Below are 17245 nucleotides of genomic sequence, written 5' to 3'. Positions count from 1 at the left end.
ATTTGGAAGAATTCATGAGGAAGCGATGACGCTGAGGGGAGGAATGAGGGGAAACTTCTCTAAGTGGGTAAATGCTTGTTAGGGAGGTTAGGTAAATGGGGAAACTATATATATAGTATTAACAGTGTTATCATTTGTAGCGTAGGGTGACCTAGGGGTCAAGACCCCAGGTTCTATATAGTCAGAGGCTTTGATAGAGGCTATAAGAGGCTATAAGAGGCGATACATGAAGCCTCTGACTTCATATACCAACCCCTATGTCGAGTAGCTGACCTCGTTACGACCCTTGACACTGTGGTTAAGCACACTATGCACCCGTGGTTCACAAGCAGGTCACCATTTACTGCTGGGTGAAGAGGAGCTTACAGTTCAGGGGTCGCGTTGCCCAATCGTTCCTTCCTGGCCAGGGTTCCAACCTGGACTGACCCGGATAGCGAGGCGTGAACCCCATCTCAGGTAGTTCCGATGGAGCCAGGATTCTTCAGCACACATGTTTTAAACATGTGTCTCGGTACACATGTTTTAAAAATGTGTCTTGATTAACTTCAGGGTCCATCTGACAGCTGAAGTTATACCTCGTTCAAGTTATACCTCCACCTGGCATATACTGCTTGACGCAAGCATTTCCACCACCTCCCTCTGCCTACACAAATCACACACAAACGGTTGGCTTCACTGCGTATGTCCGGACTGCCAAAGAGCCTTTGACACAGTACCTTACGAGAGATTACTACACAAGCTTGAGAGGGAGGCGGAAGTGGAAAAAGAGCCGACATGGTTAAGGGAATACCTAACAGACAGACGTCAGAGTCTCACAGTGAGAGAGCGAGACGTCGGACTGGCGGAGGGTACCAGAGTACCTAAAGGATCGGTGCTGGGACCCTATTTCTCATTCATGTAAATGACCTATCTATTAGAGACCAATATGTTAGCACACGATGCAAAACTAATGGGAAGAGTTGAGGCAGATGGTGATTGCAAAATTCTCCAAGATGACTAAGATAAGCTGCAGCGTGGGTCTGAGAAATGGCTTCTGGATTTCAACATCAGCAAGTGTAAGGTGATGGGAATGAGAACAAGGTGAAAAGCAACCAAAAGAAGGATACATAATAGGGGAATCTATCGCCCTATAACTAGTGTGGCAGCATGCTTATTAAGGAACGTTAATAAGGAAACATTTAAATTGCTGTACACCACCTACGTGAGACCAGTCTTATAGCATGCCGCCCCACCGTGGAGGCCACCCCTCCCCCATCTGAATAAAGTAAACTAATAAAGTAAACTAAAACTCGAAAAGATTCAGCAGTTTACAACGAGACTCGTCTCTGAATTACGAGGAATGGGGTAGGAAGAGAGATTGAAAGAACTAGACCTGAGAGGGAGAGGGAAGACATGTTACAAATATATAAAATACTTATGGGGAATGACAAGAGAGGTAAAAAAAGATGAAATGTTCAAAATGGATACCAAGAGAACCAGAGAGCACGGAGAGACGCTTGAGAAAATAGTAAGGATGAGTAAGAAAATAAACATTTTGTTTTAACGTAGAAGTTGTGGTCAAACAGGAAGGGACTAAAGGATCAGGCTGTAGGAGCAAACTTTAGTAATAATTGTAAAAGCAGATGTGATAGAGAAACATCTCGATATTCTGCAAGCACAAATAAACGAATACATGCAAGTGAACCCACACACACACATACACAACCACACACACACACACACGCACACACACACACACACACACACAGGTGGAAACTTAGTACCCAAATGAGCCACAGAGACATTAGAAAGATTTTTTTCAGTGTCAGAGTAGTTAACGGATGGAATGCATTAAGCAGTGATGTGGTGGAGGCTGACTCCATACACAGTTTCAAATGTAGATATGATAAGAACCCAGTAGGCTCAGGATCCTGTACACCAGTTGATTGACAGTTGAGAGGCGGGACCAAAGAGCCAAAGCTCAACCCCTCATCAAGCACAACTAGGTGAGCACACACACACACACAATTTCAGTGTTTACAATCGTGCCAGAAACGTCTTGTCTTCAGCTGTGTTTTCTTAGGTTTATACCCAAGAAGTCTCTCACAACTGCCGGATTGTCCTCTTTTCTTGTAAGGATTAAGTCAAGAACGCTTGCGAGCGTGGAGACGCGCTCTCCTAAGTTTTAAAACAAGACTTTGGAAGACTTTTAAAGTGTTTAATGGAGGGCCCGCTGTCGGCGCTCGCACCGGAACGCGATACGACGACCAAAAAAACTAAAGAAATGTATTTTACTTTTCTCTGTTGACAAAGATTTGGCGTTTTGTCGTTGGCTATATTTAGGTGCTGGTGATTCATAATGTTTACTTTGATGCTCAGGTAACGATTTATGGTGTAGAGGGGAGTGTTGTGTGTGGGTGATAGCAGGGTGTAAGGTGTCTGTATCCCCGTGATGGGTGAGGTGTTGAACACGGCGTGTGTGTGTGTGTGTGTGGGTGTGTGTGTGTGTGTGTGTGTGTGGGTGTGTGTGTGTGTGTGTGGGTGTGGGTGTGTGTGTGTGTGTGTGTGTGTGTGTGTGTGTGTGTGTGTGTGTGTGTGTGTGTGTGTGTGTGTGTGTGTGTGTGTGTGTGGGTGGGGGTGTGTGTTTACTAGTTGTGTTTTTGCGGGGGTTGAGCTTTGCTCTTTCGGCTTGCCTCTCAACTGTCAATCAACTGTTTACTAACTACTTTTTTTTTCCCACACCACACACACACACCCCAGGAAGCAGCCCGTGACAGCCGACTAACTCCCAGGTACCTATTTACTGCTAGGTAACAGGGGCACTTAGGGTGAAAGAAACTCTGCCCATTTGTTTCTGCCTCGTGCGGGAATCGAACCCGCGCCACAGAATTACGAATCCTGCGCGCTATCCACCAGGCTACGAGGCCCCCCACACAGACACACACACACCCACACACACCCACCCACACACACACACACACACACACACACACACACACACACACACACACACACACACACACACACACACACACAACCCCCCCACACACAAACAATTATATACCCATCACCCAACACAACGTATCCCCCCCCCCCCAGCTGAGTGATTAACATTAACAAGGATCTTGCACGAGCCGTGAGCTGTAATCACCATAACAGAGACACCATCAAGGCGGGACCAAAGAGCCAGAGCTCAACCCATTTCCATAGCCCTGGTGGATATATTACCAGGTAAGGAAGCGTCTATGTTGTATGAAAACAGTAGTTAAGTGCCTTATACATTTCATACACTATTGTATTAATGCATCAGTCTGCTCTAACCATAAGCTGTTAAGGCGAGACTGACGAGTGTGAGAGGTGAAGAGATAAGACGGCTCAGGAACCTGTACACCAGTTGATTGACAGTTGAGAGGCGGGACCAATGAGCCAGAGCTCAACCCCCGCAAGCACAACTAGGTGAGTATAAATAAGTGAGTACACACACACACATATTATAATTGTAACTAATAATAACAGAATATAATTTGGTGCAAGCGTGCAGGACAAGAACAGGTGATAGGAGGTACACAGGTACACACTGGGAGGAGGTACACAGGTACACACTGGGAGGAGGTACACAGGTACACACTGGGAGGAGGTACACACAGGTATACACTGGGCGGAGGTACACACAGGTACACACTGGGAGGACCAGCCCTCCTGGTCCCTGAGACCCGTCAGAGATAAGACGTGGTACTGAGAACACGTGCCAAGCTGGAGGTGTTACCCTCTGAGTTACTCAAGGTGACTCTAAGTCCCACTCTCATTAGCGCCTTCCTGTCTGGGCTGCCTTCAGCTGCCCTCCGCCCTCATGAGTGCGTCGTTTACCTGCCTGCCCTCCGCCCTCATGAGGGTGGAGGGCAGTCAGGTAAACAACACACTCATGAGGGTGGAGGGCAGCCAAACAGTTTACAAGCATGAAAACTTCACCAATCAACTGTTGTTATTGTTATAAACAGCCTCCTGGTGCTTCGGAGCTCATTAACTGTTTAATAATTGTAAACAAAGCCGCCAAAGATTGAGAAAAGATGTACACGTTCGTAAGTGCTTGTGTAACTGCTACATGAATAACTGAGTAACTGAATAAGCTAACTCCCGTTGTCGGGGACAGGAAGCCTGAACTTTGGCTTATCTATCCCCCCCCCCCCCTCTAGGTCAACTCCTGACCCCTCCACCGGCTGCAAACCTTAACAGTTGACTCACTCACAGGGTTCTATGTTTACGGCCGGGGTGAAACATGCCCAACTGTTTCTGGCTTGCCCGGGTCACCTCTCAGGGGGTCACCATCCCCCCATACAATCTCAGGGGGGTCACCGTCCCCCATACAATCTCAGGGGGTCACCGCCCCCCATACAATCTCAGGGGGTCACCGCCCCCCATACAATCTCAGGGGGATCACCGTCCCCCATACAATCTCAGGGGGGGTCACCGCCCCCCATACAATCTCAGGGGGTCACCGCCCCCCATACAACCTCAGGGGGATCACCGTCCCCCATACAATCTCAGGGGGATCACCGTCCCCCATACAATCTCAGGGGGTCACCGTCCCCCATACAATCTCAGGGGGGGGGGTCACCGCCCCCCATACAATCTAGAATGAACGGTACATTCGAATGTTGAAGAGAAGAGAAGGGTACACAGAGAAGGTACAGTTCGCCTACATACAGAGAAGGTACAGTTACAGGCCAGATAACATATGAGTTACGACTTAACAAACAGGTTATCACACCTCGTCAAGATAAGGACACTGTGTGTGTACTCACCTAATTGTATTCACCTGTGCTTGCGGGGGTTGAGCTTTGGCTCTTTGGTCCCACCTCTCAACTGTCAATCAACTGGTGTACAGGTTCCTGAGCCTACTGGGCTCTATCATATCTACATTTGAAACTGTGTATGGAGTCAGCCTCCACCACATCACTGCCTAATGCATTCCACCTGTTAACTACTCTGACACTGAACAAGTTCTTTCTAACGTCCCTGTGGCTCATATTGGTTCAGTGAGATCGGTCTTACACTGCCATTCATGACAACAATCAGCCTCCACAACCACAACTAACAACAATCAGCCTCCACAACCACAACTAACAACAATCAGCCTCCACAACCACCAATAAAAGCTATTGATAACAATAGATACAGGAGAATAATCTATTAGGAGCGCATCGATTAAGAAGGCCTGGTCGATTAAGAATCGACCAGGCCTCCTTTTTGTTACACACTCCCAGGAAGCAGCCCGTAGCAGCTGTCTAACTCCCAGGTACCTATTTACTGCTAGGTGAACAAGGGCATCAGGGTGAAAGAAACTCTACCCATTTGTTTCCGCCTCCACCGGGGATCGAACCCGGTAAACACAACGACCAACCCAATCATGGGCTAAATGTACAAATGTAAGAGAAGAGTATTGGGTTCTGGGAGATGCTAAGTAACATGCACAATGAAGTCACAACAGCGTGATAGATCTATGTGAAAATCACTGGGCGCGGAGGTTCGAGTCCACCGACCGGCTCCCAGTAAAACACCGTGTTCGCTCCCACGTAAATTGTGTCATTATTGAATGAAAAAATGACAAAGTTTTGTTAAGTATTTTGCTTGCAGCATTTTGAGTTAACGAGGCAACGCAAAGCCTCGCTCAAACATTCATGTTAATCACTTTACCAGCTCCTTAGCTAACAAGGAGGGAGAGGGAAGTATAGGTGCAGGTAGCGTTGTGGTGGTGTGGTGGTAGTGGTGTGGTAGTGGTGGTGTGGTGGTGGTGGTGGTGGTGGTGGTGGTGGTGTGGTGGTGGTGGTTGTGGTGGTAGTGGTGTTGTGGTAGTGGTGGTGTTGTGGTGGTGTGGTGGTGGTGGTGGTGTGGTGGTGGTGGTGTGGTGGTGTTGTGGTGGTGGTGGTGGTTGTGGTGGTAGTGGTGTTGTGGTAGTGGTGGTGTTGTGGTGGTGTGGTGGTGGTGGTGTGGTGGTGTTGTGGTGGTGGTTGTGGTGGTAGTGGTGTTGTGGTAGTGGTGGTGTTGTGGTGGTGTGGTGGTGGTGGTGGTGTGATGGTGGTGGTGTTGTGGTGGTGGTTGTGGTGGTGGTTGTGGTGGTAGTGGTGTTGTGGTAGTGGTGGTGTGGTGGTGGTGTGGTGGTGGTTGTGGCGGTGGTTGTGGTGGTGGTTGTGGTGGTAGTGGTGTTGTGGTAGTGGTGGTGGTGTGATGGTGTTGTGGTGGTGGTTGTGGTGGTGGTTGTGGTGGTGGTTGTGGTGGTGGTTGTGGTGGTGGTTGTGGTGGTGGTGTTGTGGTGTTGTGGTGGTGTTGGTGTTGTGGTGGTGTTGTGGTGGTAGTGTGGTGGTGTTGTGGTGGTTGTGTTGTGGTGGTGGTGGTGTTGTGGTGGTGGTGGTGTGGTAGTAGTGGTTGTGGTGGTGTGGTAGTGGTGGTGGTGTGGTGGTGGTGGTGTTGTGGTGGTGGTGGTGTGGTAGTGGTGGTTGTGGTGGTGTGGTAGTGGTGGTGGTGGTGGTGGTGTTGGTGGTGATGTTGTGGTGGTGTTGTGGTAGTGTGGTGGTGGTGGTGTGGTAGTGGTGGTGGTGTGGTAGTGTGGTGGTGTGGTGGTGGTGTGGTGGTGGTGGTGTGGTAGTGGTGGTGGTGGTGTTGTGGTGGTGGTTGTGGTGGTGTTGTGGTGGTTGTGGTGGTGCTGGTGGTGGTGGTTGTGGTGGTGTTGTGGTGGTGGTTATGGTGTTGTGGTGGTTGTGGTGGTGGTTGTGGTGGTGGTTGTGGTGGTGGTTGTGGTGGTGGTTGTGGTGGTGGTTGTGGTGGTGTTGTGGTGGTGGTTATGGTGTTGTGGTGGTTGTGGTGGTGGTTGTGGTGGTGGTTATGGTGGTGGTTGTGGTGGTGGTTGTGATGGTGGTTGTGGTGGTGGTTGTGATGGTGGTTGTGGTGGTGTTGTGGTGGTTATGATGGTGGTTGTGGTGGTGGTTGTGGTGGTGTTGTGGTGGTGGTTATGGTGTTGTGGTGGTTGTGGTGGTGGTTGTGGTGGTGGTTGTGGTGGTGGTGGTGGTTGTGATGGTGGTTGTGGTGGTGTTGTGGTGGTTATGATGGTGGTTGTGGTGAACATGGTGGTTCAAGTGATGGGAATGGTGGACAGGTTTACTGCCTCGCAGGAACCAACGGGCCCTATAAAGTTTTCTCAAGTTTATGCATAGATTTAACTGCAACTTTCACTGTGGCCAATGTAGACTTGAGACTTGCCGAGGTTTACCTGTATACTCGGTACTCACGGCGTCACTGTCGGGTCCCCGTCACTGTCAGGTCCCCGTCACTGTCAACAACTTCCCAACACTTACCTGTAACATAAGAAAAAAACACTTCAATTAAAAAATACACATATACATTCCAACATGTCTCCTGATATACTTATATACGTATATACTTATATATTAATGATACTTATGTATGATACTTATATACAGAAAGAAAATACACTTCACACTATATCCGCCTGACCCATCAAAACGGAGCAAACACCCTTTAATTAGAACAAAATCTGGATTAAGACACGTTAACCCACTGTCATAAGAATTATTGTCCTCATCCAGTCGTCAAGTCTAGAGAGGAGAAAGGAAAAAAGATAGAAGAGGGAGAAAGAGAGTGAGGAAATAAGGCGAAACAGGAGAATAATATAGAATAATAATCCGGAAATTTCCCCTAGTATTACGTTGTGGGTCGATAGATTCTCTCTACCGGACAACACATAACTTGTGTAGAGTGCTTACACTTTAATCGGGAGATCACCCTGTATGCTTCTTGCTTTTGGAGCGGGGGTTCAACGTCACACGTTTAGGGGGGATGCGGCTCCAATACTGACCTCGTTGTTACGTGCACACACCCACTCGAGCCGCCGTGACTCCCCACTCGAGCCGCCGTGACTCCCCACTCGAGCCGCCGTGACTCCCCACTCTCTCATTTGGTATGATCTCCTCAATCTCCTTTTCTGAAATATTACTCTGTACTACCCTGTCCACAACTATGGTTCTTGGTTTCTCTCTCTCCCTCTTCTACTTTCTGGGAAGCCTCACTAGGACAAGGGCAAACATCAGTTAAATTCACAGATTTAGTGACCAAACCACACTAGAAGGTGAAGGAACGACGACGTTTCGGTCCGTCCTGGACCGATTCTCAATTGACTTGAGAATGGTCCAGGACGGAGCGAAACGTCGTCGTCCCTTCACCTTCTAATGTGTGGTCTGGTCAACATACTTTAGCCATGTTATTGTGACTCATCGCCTACTCAGATTTAATAACAAAACAGAACATATACAAAGCATTCACATATAATACAAGGGAATATAAACCTCTACACATTATGATATTATAATCTGGTTGTAGATCAAATCCATCAGGACTGTCACTTACTTATACCAAGTGGTCGCCCAACTTCTGGCTCGCCACTTACACTATCCACCTCACCAAGTAGATAAATCTTACAAGATAAATACGGCACTATCAGCCCTAGAACATATATATATATATATATATATATATATATATATATATATATATATATATATATATATCTGCAGGTAATTCAGCCTACAGTTGTAACTCTATAAACTTCAGCATAAGTGATAACCAATCACCCTATCAATCCTAGAACATATAAATATATCTGTAGGTAATCCAGGCTATAGCTGTAACTCTCTGTTGACTTCAGACTTCAGTAGTGGTGGGTATGTGGGCCTGCGGGTCGCTGCAAGCAACAACCTGGTGGACCAAACTCTCACAAGTCAAGCCTGGCCTCGGGCCGGGCTTGGGGAGTAGAAGAACTCCCAGAACCCCATCAACCAGGTATCAACCAGGTATCAACCAGGTATCAACCAGTACAGGTATTGCTTGGCATAGAAATGATAATCAATCACCCACCTTTCACTCCGTCTTGCGCGCTAACGACCATCAAACACTCTACCAACTTCCTACAAGTAGTCAACAAGAACTTCCTTCCCACATCTGCAAGTTCACTACCCTGACACCATTAAGTTCTTTCAGGTTCATCTACCAGGATCCTCTGCAGCTCTTCCAGGCTGCTGCGCCACCAAGTTCTCCTTGAGTGGGACTCCACTACTGTTTCCACAGAAACATGTGAGACCTCACTGCTCCTCTTCTCACAGTATGAGGTCCAATTCTTCACTATGGGACTCGCTCTTCCACAGAGTACAACATCTACCCTACAGGATTGAAGTTCCATTCATCAACTTCTTCTCTGGCCTCAGAGTACTCCCATCAACTCCTTCCTCAGGACAAACCTTCAACCCATCGATATGCCAATAGAAATCTTCCTCTGCAAACATATAATGAAAATAAAGTTACAATATCTCCACTCGACCTTCCTCTGACTCCTGCCTGCCGTGAGGACTCCCCCACGCCCGGGCGGGTCCATTCTCCACTCCCCCACGCCCGCCCGCCCCAGGCTGCCAGCTGGTCAGTCACCTGCAAGCTATCGGCAGGAGAGGATATGCTGCTCCTCTCCTCAGCTGGTCCTCCCATCTTCACTCTCTTATTTAGGCTTTCTGTCTTAACACAATATGTCTAATATCTCAATAAACCTTTCTATGGTCGCTGGGCATACGACCAACTGCAGACAATCGCTGTAAACTGTTTAAAATGCTCACCACAGATATTGTTTCCTGCGAGGGCGCTTACTTGTTGAGCGGCCGACGCCCAGGAGCCCGAGGATGCCCACAAAATGTTTCTGGACGGCTTCATAGCTCTTCCTGCCGTCCAGGACTCGAGATCACACGTTCCCAGCTTCACTTCACAGCTGAACCGTCTGCACACTGCCTTCCTCTTGAAGGTATATCAACTAAGGGATCCTTCTCTAACAGGAGCTCAACGGAGCGCGGCTTCCCCTCACGATGTCTGGTGCTCAACTGGGGTCCAAGCCCTCCAGAAGCGAGCCTCACACTCCCAGCAAACTCTCCACATCTCATGACCAGTCATTTATTTATATCCTTATTCACTGCCCACCTTTGCAAACCGTTTGTCAAATTCAATCGAATGTTTACTATATAAATATCCAGGTCTACATCTCCTTAACCTCTTAAGTTAGGTTAGGCCTGGTAGAATAATTCTCAAGGGAGACTCGTTTCCCCTGGAGACTGAGATAGGTAACATTCTCTTTGTAAATAACTCATTACAAGATCAGTCCTGGGGTTCAGATGAGGACCTGTGCTGCTCCTTCTAGCATCCTTGGAGATACATTGTCTGGTAAAATAGTTTTAGTTTCGTGGTGCTAGAAGTGATGTTACTTGTTTCTTTACATTACTTATTATCATCAGCGGCATGTGCTAGATTGGTCATCTTAAGAACTGCCTTTAGAAACTTGTGTAAGGAAATATTCAGAACTTTGTATCCCACATATGTCACACCAATACTGTACTATGCAGCTCCACCCTGGAGTGGAGCAACTCCACCTTGTTAAACACAAGACAAAGTTAGAGATTCAGATACATCCCACCAGACTAGCCCCAGAGCTGAGAGGTATGAGCTACGTGGAAAGGCTGCAGGAATTAAACCTCACGTCTCTGGAATATAGAAGTTAGGGAAGACATGGTCACCACCTACAAAATTCCCAAAAGAATTGACAGGATGGACAAAGACAAACACTTCTTATTATTACAGGTGGAACACGAAGAAGGGAACACAGATGGAAACTTAGTTCTCAAATGAGTCACAGAGACATTAGTAAAAATTTATGTCAGTATCAGAGTAGTTAACAGATGGAATGCATTAGGCAGTGATGTGGTGGAGGCTGACTCCATACACAGTTTCAAATGTAAATATGATAGAGCCCAGTAGGCTCAGGAATCTGTACACCAGTTGATTGACAGTTGAGAGGCGGGACCAAAGAGCCAGAGCTCAACCCCCGCAAGTACAACTAGGTGCGTACAACTCAGTACACACACACACTCTTAAGAAGCACATCAACAAACTGGAAAAGGTGCAAAGACATGCTACTAAGTGGCTCCCAGAACTGAAGGGCAAGAGCTACGAGGAGAGGTTAGAGGCATTAAATATGCCAAAACTAGAAGACAGAAGAAAAAGAGGTGATATGATCACTACATACAAAATAGTAACAGGAATTGATAAAATCGATAGGGAAGATTTCCCGAGACCTGGAACTTTAAGAACAAGAGGTCATAGATATAAACTAGCTAGACACAGATGCCGAAGAAATATAAGAAAATTCACTTTCGCAAACAGAGTGGTAGACGGTTAGAACAAGTTAGGTGAAAAGGTGGTGGAGGCCAAGACCGTCAGTAGTTTCAAAGCGTTATAGGACAAAGAGTGCTGGGAAGACGGGACACCACGAGCGTAGCTCTCATCCTGTAACTACACTTAGGTAATTACACACACACACACACACAGATACCAAGGATGCAACCCATAGACGCTGTTAAGCTCCCTCCCTGTTCACTGCTAGGTGAACAGAAGCATCAGGTGAAAAAGCCTACCTATTTCTACATTGGTCGGGAATTGAACCGGGGCCTTGCACCCCTGAGCGCTACACCACTCGGCCGTGTGTGTGTGTGTGTGAGTGTGAGTGTGTGTGTGTGTGTGCGTGTGTGTGTGTGTGTGTGTGTGTGTGTGTGTGTGTGTGTGTGTGTGTGTGTGTGTGTGTGTGTGTGTGTGTGTGTGTGTGTGTGTGTGTGTAAATGTGTGTGTGTGTGCGTGTGCGTGCGCGTGTGAGTGAACGTACTTAATGAAAAGTGAACAGAGGCATACGGTGAAACGAAACGATGTCCATAAGGTTCCGTCCTGCTGCAGTGACTGAACGCACTAGCCCGAGTACGAATCGATAACTTAGCCCACTGCGCTACAGGTATACATTCAGAAAAGACTTTGGTTAAGAACTGGTTTAGAAAAAAGGGTTGTTCCTTTATGGATCACATTACCATAACATGGTTAGTGTGTTTCAACCGCAGGATAGACAATACATATTATATATATATATATATATATATATATATATATATATATATATATATATATATATATATAATATATATATACATGTATATATACACACATGTAAATATGTATATTATATTAGCACTGTGTTTACTGTACGTAGATCTGGGAGCCAATACGGTAGCCTCAAATGGGAGATTAATCCATGATAAAATAATTAACACTGACATATATCTTCGCATCTAATTATATTAGCATAATATGACAAGATTGATGTAGTTGTTACAACACTGAATTAATCCCTGGCAGCCACGGCAGGAAGGAGAGTCAAGTAATCCCTACTACTCACTGCCCAATACCTTCAGCAGGAGTAAATAACATTGAGGCTTACAGATACCCGTTCATCTTCACCCGTCTGACGGATCGACGCCGCCTGATCACCGCTAATTAATGTCTGTACCGCTCTGAACCACCTCACACACACACACTTAATGTCCTCACTAATATTAGACTAAATTAGCAATTCTTGAAGCAATTAGATACCAATTTCCCCCTCAAGACCGACCAGGGGGTACGACTCTCCAGGCGCGGTGACACGAAGACTTTTGGCGGGAACACGAAGACATAACCGCTCAAGAGCCGCTCTCAACAGGCATGCTAACAGGTGGTAAATCACACTAGCAGGCAGCCACCTCGTGTGCGTGACCGCTGGCTCTTACATCATTCACGCCTGACACCTGCCATTACACCCGCTACACACACCTGTCATCGCCAGGTGTGACAAAACATGGGTATACTCACACCCTCTAACACCGGCCCTCTGCGTTACACAGTCCCTCATGACACGTGTACAACACTGCTTCACAGTGATTTACAAAACAGCTCGACATGGTGTACTAAATAATTCACAGGGTGAAAATGGCCTCGTTATGTGTATATGTAATACTACTCTAAAGATTTTTTTTATATATCAGACTCACTGTGTTAGTGTTATAACGGGTGTACACTCCCCGGGGTGTACACTCCCCCGGGGTGTACACTCCCCCGGGGTGTACACTCCCCCGGGGTGTACACTCCCCAGGGTGTACACTCCCCGGGGTGTACACTCCCCCGGGGTGTACACTCCCCGGGGTGTACACTCCCCAGGGTGTACACTCCCCCGGGGTGTACACTCCCCCGGGGTGTACACTCCCCCGGGGTGTACACTCCCCCGGGGTGTACACTCCCCCGGGTGTACACTCCCCCGGGTGTACACTCCCCCAGGTGTACACTCCCCCGGGGTGTACACTCCCCCGGGGTGTACACTCCCCGGGGTGTACACTCCCCAGGGTGTACACTCCCCGGGTGTACACTCCCCCAGGTGTACACTCCCCCGGGGTGTACACTCCCCGGGGTGTACACTCCCCGGGGTGTACACTCCCCGGGGTGTATACTCCCTGGGGTGTACACTCCCCCAGGTGTACACTCCCCGGGGTGTACACTCCCCAGGGTGTACACTCCCCGGGGTGTACACTCCCCAGGGTGTACACTCCCCCAGGTGTACACTCCCCAGGGTATTTCTTCCTGCAGATGCTGGCATAATTTACACCCAGTCTTATCTCATGTGCCACGCGAACATCGCTCCTCGAGTTACACCTCTCACTCACACACTGCGTCGCCCTCATGGGATGTTGCGTCATGGGATTACTGCGTCATGGGATGTTGCGTCATGGGATGTTGCGTCATGGGATGCTGCGTCATGGGATGCTGCGTCATGGGATGCTGCGTCATGGGATGCTGCGTCATGGGATGCTCCGTCATGGGATGCTGCGTCATGGGATGCTGCGTCATGGGATGCTGCGTCATGGGATGCTCCGTCATGGGATTTAAACCATCTGGATTTACATTCTTCAATTCAATTTTAACTAAGACAAGCTCACATCGAACCCCCATAGATACCAAAACTAATCACACACATATATTACATGATTATATATACATATATATATATATATATATATATATATATATATATATATATATATATATATATATATATATATATATATATATATATATATATATATATATATGTGTGTGTGTGTGTGTGTGTGTGTCGTACCTAGTAGCCAGAATGCACTTCTTAGCCTACTATGCAAGGCCCGATTTCCCTAATAAGCCAAGTTTTACTGAATTAATATATTTTCTCTATTTTTTTCGTATGAAATGATAAAGCTACCCATTTCATTATGTATGAGGTCAATTTTTGTTATTGGAGTTAAAATTAACGTAGATATATGACCGAACCTAACCAACCCTACCTAACCTAACCTAACTTATCTATATAGGTTAGGTTAGGTTAGGTAGCAGAAAAAGTTAGGTTAGGTTAGGTAGGTTAGGTAGTCGAAAAAACATTAATTCAGTAAAATTTGGCTTATTAGGCAAATCGGACCTTGCATAGTAGGCTGAGAAGTGCGTTTTGGCTAGTAGGTACGACATATATATATATATATATATATATATATATATATATATATATATATATATATATATATATATATATATATATATATATATATATATATATATATATAAATAAGTGTGGTACTCATGAAATGAGTGCATGAGTACCACATGGTGCCAAAGAAACCTCCAACAACGTATGTTGCAGCCATCCGAGCACCAGCCCCACACAGGCACACACCGTAACACACCGTCACCAATGTGCTACAGATTGAATCAAAACAGAAACAGACAGAAGAAAGAGAGAAAGAGAGAGAGAGAAAGAGAGAGAGAGAGAGAGAGAGAGAGAGAGAGAGAGAGAGAGAGAGAGAGAGAGAGAGAGAGAGAGAGAGAGAGAGAGAGAGAGAGAGGAGAGGTATCTCTCTCTCTCTCTAGGTATCTCAGCTTCCATTTTAGATCTAATAAAGAACTTCCTTCAAGAAGAGACTAAGGAGTTGACCTCAACGGAGCAAAATTCGACAACCACTCATTTAGTGCCAGGGGTGCCACAGGGTAGTGTGCTTGGCCCCCTGATGTGGAATGTCTATTTCAGCTCTGTAGCGCACCTCATTCCTGAAGCTCAAGCCTGTGCTGATGACTGCATGCTAGCCTTTACATATGGAAAAAGAAGAAATACCCACTGCTACAAGGGTCATCAATCACAAACTTTCAGCAATTTCTACCTGGGAGAAGTAGATGGCAGGACACATTTGCGGCTGAGAAAACAACAGCGACATTGGTAACTAGAATTCATATTGCAAATCGAACAGACACACAAATGAGTGTCAAAAACCTCGCATTGTCACCGTTCTGTGATGAAACTGACATATTGGTAGTGAAGTTTGACTCCTCAATGAGCGTGAAAGGTCGTGTGCTTAATCTAGCAAGTAAGGCAGGCAGGAATCTTACAGCCCAACAGTGCACCTCATGCCGTCTTGACAGCAGGGGTTGCAAAACTTTATGTGAAGCACAAGTTTGCTCCCATCTTGAGACTGCAACCCCTTGAGACTGAGAGTGCAAGGTGGAGAACCATGCGAGAAGGCTGATCTCTAGTCTTGATCAAGTCTGGTTGGACTAGTCTGAAGATCAGAGCCTACAACACCGTCGAGATGTTGATGTGCTTCAAGATTTCCTTGAAACACTACTGAAGATATGAAGGTAATCCCCCACCCCCTTCATCCCTGCCATATAATATGCAACCCAGGGACCGGAATCATCACCCCAGGGGCCGGAATCATCACCCCAGGGACCGGAACCATCACCCCCAGGGGCCGGAACCATCACCCCCAGGGGCCGTAAACATCACCCCAGGGGCCGGAATCATCACCCCCAGGGGCCGGAACCATCACCCCAGTGTAATGACCGCTTTCCCTGTGGTAATAACCGCGGCCTCTATTGTAATAACCCAATGTTCCCCAGTATTAATCCTGTTATCTTGTGATCTCTCATAATCGTACTATACGCTCTCTATTGTAATTCTCCGTCTTTCTTCACTCAATACCCCAGCTTAACACTGTTACAGTCCAGTATGACCCCTCACTGGACTGCCACGTATGTAAGAGGAATATTAAATGAGGAAGATACACCAAGGACAAGGGTTATTAGTTAAAAAAAACAATAACAAAACACATTTACACTGCCACCACCTTCCTGACCAACCATACCTGAATGTGTCAATCACCGATCCCCCAGGAAGGCAAGGAATCAGTAACCATGGGACTCCGGGTAATATGAATTTCAGTAATAAATTTTGGAAAATTAGTTTGTGTAATTTACGTTACTAATTTAAAACCAAGGGCAACTTTAGTATCGATTAATTGTTAGGAGAACCTGGGGGGGTGCTTCCAATACAACACCTAAAAAATGAGAAAGTAGCAAAATATATCAAAGGGGAGTTAAGTGAATACCACTGGACAAGCTATACAATTTATTTTATGAAACATGTAAATCAAGACAATTTGAACACATAACCTATTCTATTTCCCTAGAGGCACAATGGATATTTACCGAGGACACAAAACTCAAGTGCTACTATACCTTAAATACCCGCACTACGGCCACGATGTTGATGGCTGCCCTCAGCCCCGAGGATACGGGCTTGCGGCCCTGTTCCTAATACACTCCCAAGACACACTGATGAAATTTAGTTTTTCCAACTTATTGCTGGGAAGGATTGCTCCTCCCACCATCTAATACAGCCCCAGGGCTCCACCCATTATTTTGGCCCTGGCCAACCATTTAACACGTAGGCCTGAGGTCTGGCTCTCTAGGGCCAATAAGGACTTGGCCCTTATCTCAGGCCAATCACCTTCACTGATCTGTCGTGGAAAGCTACATGAATTTCTGAAGATTGAGTCAGCTCTCCCCAGCTAGAGAAGGGGGACAAGGCGCGTCTATGGAGCCCAGACACCTGCGAGCAATGTTTACAAAACTGATAATTTATGTTCAAGCCTGTCTCCTCTAAGATAGGAGTAGGGACATTTGACTCTGCCTGGTATGGGGAAGGCCGCTGCTGAGAGGGACAGAGAGGGATGAGAGGGGGTGGAGAGGGAAATATCTGAGTGGGGAAGTTGAGTGGGAGAAGCCAAGGTATCCACGACCACCCTACCCTCAGGTCAACCTCTTGACCCTGACAAATGGGCGACAGGGGGGGGGGAAGAGGAGAGGAGACGAATGACGGCCAAGGGGAGGGGAGAAGGAAGGAGGGGAGAGGGAGAAGGAAAGGAGGGGAGAAGGGGAGGGAAAAGAGGGGAGAAGGGAGAACCAATGATCTGAGCCCCAGATCATTACACCAGGGGCCGAAATCATCACCCCC

General features: G+C 46.9%; 1 protein-coding gene across 1 annotated transcript in view; it reads right to left on the bottom strand.

Moving 5' to 3' along the window:
• LOC123751064 (protein slit-like) overlaps window positions 1-17245 on the bottom strand; it is a 758079-nt gene that overhangs the window by 590689 nt on the left and 150145 nt on the right. The window lies entirely within an intron of this gene.

Source organism: Procambarus clarkii, chromosome 63 (assembly GCF_040958095.1).
Source record: "Procambarus clarkii isolate CNS0578487 chromosome 63, FALCON_Pclarkii_2.0, whole genome shotgun sequence".
NCBI lineage: Eukaryota > Metazoa > Arthropoda > Malacostraca > Decapoda > Cambaridae > Procambarus > Procambarus clarkii.
Note: the sequence above shows the minus strand (reverse complement) of the source record. Positions and strands in the feature narration are given on the sequence as shown.